Genomic DNA, 7,328 nt, shown 5'->3' with positions numbered 1-7,328 from the left:
TACAATGGAATATTATTCAGCCTTAACAATAAAGGAGGTTCTGACACATAATACAACATGGATGAACCTAAAGGATATTATGAAAAAGTAAGATAAGCCAGTCACAAAAAGACAAATACTGTATGATCCCACTTATATGAGGTAATTCAATAGTCAAAATCACAGAAAGTAAAATGGTGGTTTCTGGGGTCTAGGGGAGGAGGGAATGGAGAGTTATTATTTAATGGGTACAGTTTTAATCTTACAAGATGAAAAGAATTATGGAGATGGATGGTGACAATAGTTGCACATTATGAATGTATTTAATACCACTGAACAGAAAAATTAAAAATTGTTAAGATGGTAAATTTTATGTGCATTTTACCACAATAAAAACAATTAGAAAAAATTGCAATCATGATGAATATGCAATATTAAATCCTGATTTTCTTACTAAAAAAAATAATAACACTGGTTCTTTTTAAAGGCCAGCATGTAATCTAAATGGGAGCCCACAGAGGAAGGGGGATAGGTCCAGCACAAAGCCCCTGATTAAAGGAAGAACCAGAACATACACAAGATCCCAGGTGACAGAGCAAGGCCACATTTAGTTCTTCCAAACACTAGGAAGGAAAAGTAGCCAATGCTATTAGTTTGCTATGTACCTGGGTCCTTTAATGCATTAGCTTATTTAATTCTCAAAACATTCTTAATTAGGTAGTGCCATTATGCCTATTTTATAGTTTAGGAGACTTAGATTTAGAAAGGTTATGTAACTTGCCCTAGTTTACACAGCTAATAAGTTGCAAACTAAAACCCTTGCCTTTTATCACACTTAATAACAGAGAAACCCAAGGCTTGGAAATTTATTTAACATTGCCCCCAGTATCAGTATCCCACAGCCGAATAGATGTCCTAATCCTTTTTAATAAAAGTATCAAGACATTCAAGTCCCACCCAAAGACCATTTTATGTTGGTGCCTGGTGCTGACATTTCACAGTGAAGTCAAAATGTGCTTCACCAATAGAGGCCTTGATTTTCCTATGGCATTGTAACTTCGAAATACAACTCCCCTCATCTTAAAATTAAAGATGTGTGCTATGAAAGCCCAGTTTCAGAGACATGGAAGTGATCATTATTCAAAACAATGTCACATCAGATTTTGGTTAAAGACACCACATGTTCAAAAATGCAGAGTAAAAATATATCATTTCCTTGTAATATTATAGAATTGTACAGCACATAAAATTCTATCTAATATTTTTACACTTATATGGCTTCACAACAACTTGTTAGAATTGATATTAGAGCCCCATTTCCCAGATGACAAGACTTCATTTCTCTAAGGAAGTGCCAAACATTCACTTGGCAGCTGAAATGAGTCTAGATCCCTTCTCTAGATCCTTTGCTACGCAAAGTGTGGTCCTTGGGCGAGCAACATAGCATCACCTGAGGGTTTGTTAGAAATGCAGACTCTCAGGCCCCACCCAGATCTACTGAATCAGAATATATCGTTTAACAAGATCTCCCATGAATTCATATGTACATGAATTCTAAGAAGCACTGACCAAGAGCCTTAATCCAAGCTTCTCTTCCCTAAGTCTAGACTGTAAACCACATGAGGGCAAAGCCTGCCTCTGGCTTGCGCATCCTCAGCACCTGCATGGTGCCCCATCCAGAGTAGGCATTCCACTAGACCACATCAACTGTGTCATTGGGTGGTTTGGCTGACTGGTTCCTATCCATCTCCCTGCCAGACAGTTAGTATCTGAATCCATTCCTAGAGGAAACAGCATAATTGCCCATGTTCCTGAAGGTCCATCATCAGCACAAGGTATTTGCCTTGGTCATTTGAAAAAGGTGGAATTGTGCTTGAAAGATAAACTGAAGCCTGTGGTTTGCAATCCTCTTTCTCAGCCTACAAAACATGTACCTGTAGGGAGTGGGAACATTGTACTATGTAATTATTTAAATGAAAACAACATAAATGAATAGAAAAGGGCTATTTATATCAAGTGCTACTAATTAAATGAGAAATAATGGGCCCTGCTGAGAAAGGATACAGTCGGAGAGAACAAGAAAAACTTCCTGCCAGTGAAGACTAGCAGACAATGGGACAGTTTTCCTAGTGGGATAATTATGACTCCTGGAGTAGATTGTCCGAGGCAAGATGAGATAAGTACTAGGAAAGTATAATGCGCTTCCAGCCCTATTATCAATGATGCTTTCAGACACCAGCTCCGGGTCACAGATTTTGAATACACTAAATGCTTAATTCAGTGCTGCCCTTTCACCCAAAAGATCTCAGGGTAAGAGAAAAATGTGTGCACCAGTCCAGTGCTCTCTGATTTAACTCTTCACTGAAATACTCCAGGAATAAACGATGGGAGGTGGAAAGTATAACCCCCACTTCGCTTGCCCACCCAGAAGGCGATTTTCATTTCAAACAGCTGATAGAGAGACAATGTGGTCATCAAAAAGCTTGTGAAGATGATCCCTCATCCCCTGCCTCATTTTTCTTCAAGATCACTCTGAAAAAATATTTTAGAAGCAGCAGATTGGTGGTGTGGAGGTGAAAGTCTCCTATTCAGAAAATCAATGCAGATGGAAGTTTCATAAGGAGATGTTGATTTATAAGTTGCTATGTTGAAAACGACTTGTTTTCTCATTAGTCAGAAATAGTTCAGAACTATGATAAAAATAAGACAATTTTAAACATATACTGGCAGATTATGTTTGACTTTCAATTTGTCCTTAGAAGATCTGGGGCTGAGTAAAGAAGAATTCACAGGGAAGCCAAGAGGCTGCATGTCACAGATGCAACAGAACAATGCACCTAAGAGCTCAGATTCAGGGGCATAAAGACCTGGGTTTGAATCCAGAAGCACCCCACGGTCTCATGATACTTCATCCAAGTACTTTACTCCTGTAGGTCTTGTGTTCCTCATTTGTAAGATGGAGATAACAATAGAAATCAGCTCCATGGTAGCTGGGAGGAACAAATGACAGTTTTATTCCATGAATGGCTAAGTCAGGCTCTACATAAATGTTGACTGCTTTTACTATGCAAATGAATGGCTTCTATTTGAATTTCCCTCCCAATTTTTACATATATTTATAAAGTACCTTTTATGGGATTCAAACAATGACGATTGAGAAAGGTTATCTGGAGCCTGTTTCTTGCCTTCAGTAAGCCTTCAACTAATTGGGAGAATGATTCGGGACATGACACTATTAGGGAAAATGAAGAGAGAACATGGTGAAGTCTCAGGAATGAGGGCGGCCAGGGGAGGAGCAACAACAAACAAGGGGTGGAGACGGTGTGGAGAGATTAAAGGAAGGGCAGTGGGGAAAGTTTTCCAGGAGGAAAAAGCTGGACAGTGCCAGGGTCCTGGTGGACATGTGGATCTTGAGAAGTGCGATGAGCTGGGCAGCAATGAAATCATACTGGATCTGATCTTGAACTACCCCAGTTATCTCACAGAAAAATTATACTTTGGAATATCTCTGGTGAGCATGTGCTGACTTGTCTTTATGGGGACCTATAGAGTGTATTCTTAGTGACTCTTGGATAAGATACTCACTCATTCATGTTTACTGAGCATATAATATAGGCCAGGCATGGGTGGTAGAGATATGAACAAGACAAACCATGCCCTGATCTTTATAAAACTCAAATTCTAGTGGTGCAGATATAAAATAAGCATTTAAATATATAGTATCAGTAGAGATGAAGCAGGGTAAAAAGAACAGCAAAGGATGGTGAGTGGCTTTTTTATATCAACTGTCTGGGGAGGTCTCTGTGACATATGAACATGGGCCTGAAGACTGGAGGAAGAGTGTTCCAGGTAGAGGGAACAGCAGGTGCAAGGCCCCTCGGTGGGGTTACACTTCCCACTTGGAAAGCCTGCAGTGCCAGAGCGGAGTGTACAGACTTCCTCCATAGCACACCAGTGTGTCTGCCCAAATGGCACACTAATGAGCAAAGTAAAGCTCAGAACCATTGATCACACTTCCAAAAGCAAGTTAACAAATAGAACTGAAGGGATACTAGTGATGCAATTGGCATTTGCAAGCTGATGAACACATTCATCTTATGAACACTAGGCAGGTTTAAGATGTGTCTGATTGCTTAGGCTGTAATTCAAACTTGGCCTTAGTTTGAATTATTTTACATCTTTCTGCTTATGAAAACCTCCGATGATGGTTATTATTTAGTAAAATTACATTGTTTAGTTAAAAATCCATTAAACATGTAGACTTCAGGATAAGAGCAAACGAGTATACTACGCTGGAACCTTTATCCTGGGACTTCCCCCTGAATAATGCCCATTATTGTCTAACACCAATAATTCAAGTGACAATGTGTTGTTGCAGGTCTGTTAACCTGAAATCTTGAACTAAATCTGTCAAAAGTTTTCTTTTTTTGCAAACTGGCTAAAACGTTTGGTGGCAGGAAAAAAAAAAATGCCTTGGAAGCAATATATTAAGAAACCTTTGTTCCAACATGAAAAGTTATTTTTAATTTCATAATTTTTGCCAATGGTATCATATTCTGATTTTGATTTTCCCATTTTCATAAACTGTGCTGATAAAATGTAGACATATGTAATATGCAGGAAATAACACTTCAACCTCCTCACTAGAGGATGAGAATAATTATTCATATGTATGTATAAATGATATGTTCTCCAACTTCTTGATTCTTTCTGTGGAAAAGACTCTTGGGATACTATTGAGGAAAAAGTGGTTTTTCCTTCCAGATGGATTCGTTGGCCAGGGCAATATTTTTAGTTATGCCAATAAAATGAAAGGGAGACAGAAAACCAGGCAACTGCAGAGTGGTTAGTGTGGGACTATTACCAAGGCAGAAATGAGGCCAAAGAGATGATAAATGTATGCCCCTCACCCACTCCATCAGCTGAAGGCTGACCTGGATCCTTTCTTCCATCTGAGCTCCAAGCAAGCCACCATTTTTCACAGCAGCACTTAATAGTGGACATTAACTTAGCCCTCCCCAAAAGGGCTGACCTGCAGTCTACCCTCAGTGCTTCTCCAAACTGTAATCACTTGCTCACTCGGTAATTTTATCAAATAGCATGCACCTTTTCCAGCCACTTATTAGCCAATTAAGTCAAGTTCTCACTGAGGGGGTCCAGCTGGCTTCAAGTTATCTTAGATGAATTGATTGAAGACATTCTGCAATCTATGAACCCAGTTTAATGATCTAGGTGATAATACTTGTAATTCTTCTCAGTCAGGGGAATTTGCTGCAGCTGTTGTCTGCAAATCCATGTTCTGATACATTGAAGTACCAGAAAAGCATTAATCCGCCCTCAGAGTTCCATAGCGATGGCTGCATTGTGAAAAGGGAAATTTAAAATTCACTCGGCATTGCGGCATTGCCAAGTGAAGGCAGTCTTTCCGTTGATGTGTTTTTATTTTATCCGATTGTAAATGTTTTTTTTTCAAGGTGGAATATGGGAAGAATACATTATTGATAATCATTAGGAATGGTGAAATGCAAATAAGTGCTCATTCAATATCACTGCTGCAAACAGTGCATCAAATGTTTGAGATACAAAAAAGCACTGCTTTAAGGCAAGAGCATAATATTTTCTAAAATATTGGGGTGGGGCTCCAAGGACTAAAGTCATTATTTTTGTATGAAGTGTTACATGGAAGACATAAATAGTAAGAATTTGTGCTCCCACCCCCTGGACTCATTGCTATTGAAGTGATAATGAAGAAGTGTCATACAGTGACATGGGCCTTGAATATATCTCCAAACACTTTTCTGCACAGTGACATATTTTTAAAAAGTAATCATTAAATCATTTGCGTGCTTTCTTTCCTGTGCGTGTGTTTGTTCCCTAAACCTCTGAAACGTTAATTCTCCTCCCTATGTAGCAAATACTGTAAATAACACTCTGGAGGTTTTTCTCGGTGTTGCAAATTCAGAATACTTAGGAACATTCTATCCTACAGTGGGTCTGTGAGGTTTATGTTTACAAACTGAAAAGCTGGTTTTGATTTTCCTATGAAAGTGGCAGCTGTGATATTAATTCACGAGGTGCTGAGAAGCCGCTGTCCCTCTCTTTCTGAAGAGTGGGTTCCCTTTCACTGAGAGGTGTGATTGAACTTGGCTTTGGGAATGTGTGACTTGCTGGGAAAGGCTGGTGCTTTTGATGAGATTTTAAATTCTTTCCAATGATGCAGGAAAAACAAGGGACTAGGAAGGATGTATTTTCAAGTGGAGTGTAGGCTTTGGTGGGAAAACTTACATGGATCACAGCTGTACTTTAAATTTAGGGGTCCAAATTCAACCAAGGTCAAGAGCAGGAAACAGTGACATTTTTCTTTAATTTATCTAACCAGGAAAGGGCAAAGCCAGGCAGATCTTTGGGGTCTGGTATGAAACAAACTGAGTGTTTCTCAAGAATAAAACCCTTGATTATTCAAACAACTGTTTTCTGCATGGTTTTTTTTTTTTTTGCCTCTATGGATGGTCTATCCCCGCCCACACACACACTTTATTGATAGGTTAATCTACCTTAAAATTTTCTAACTCCTGTAAACAAAAAACCTTATACAAGCAGGATTAATAATAATAGCTAATAACAAACACTTGTCACGTCGGGCCCTGTTCTAAGGACTGTACATGAATTAAAACTCAGTTCATCCTCATAACAACCCAGTAGGCTCAATTCTGTTATTTCCCTTGTTTTGCAGATGAGGAAACTAAAGAACAGAGAGGTTAAGTAACTTTTCAAATTCACACAGCTAATAAATGTCAGAGCCAGAGTTTGAAAAAGTAGGCTGGATCTAGTGTCTGCGTGCTTGTTGACTACACTATACTGCCTCTCTGACTTCTCATGAGTACAAACCCGCAAGTTCTCTCTGTTCAGCTTTCCAGCATGCTTCCCACGTTATCTTCACAAGAAAAGAAATACAGAAGAGCCAAAGAACAATTGGTTTCACAAGAAACAGAAACCACAACTGTACCAAGTCCTCAACTTCAGGAGGCCCTACCCCACATCTGCGATTTAGGGCTTTTCTAACTTCCAAAGAGCTCAAAGCACTTCACAAATTTCCTTGTGAGTCATCAGTATGTTAGCAAAGTGTCAGAAGGTTAGAGGTTCTGCTCTTTTTTATTTATTTATTTATTTTTAATTTTTTTTTTCCTTCAGAAAAATGTGCTTTATAACAAAGTTGGCTAAAACACAAATATTGCAGTAAATAGGGTATAACTACCTGTATTATTCTGTTTTGTTTTGGTTTTTTTGTGACAAAAAGCTGTGTTTATTCCATCCTTTTTTTTTTTTTTTTAACAAATCAACACTAAAAA

Source organism: Eulemur rufifrons, chromosome 8 (genome assembly GCF_041146395.1).
Source record: "Eulemur rufifrons isolate Redbay chromosome 8, OSU_ERuf_1, whole genome shotgun sequence".
Lineage (NCBI taxonomy): Eukaryota > Metazoa > Chordata > Mammalia > Primates > Lemuridae > Eulemur > Eulemur rufifrons.
Note: the sequence above shows the minus strand (reverse complement) of the source record.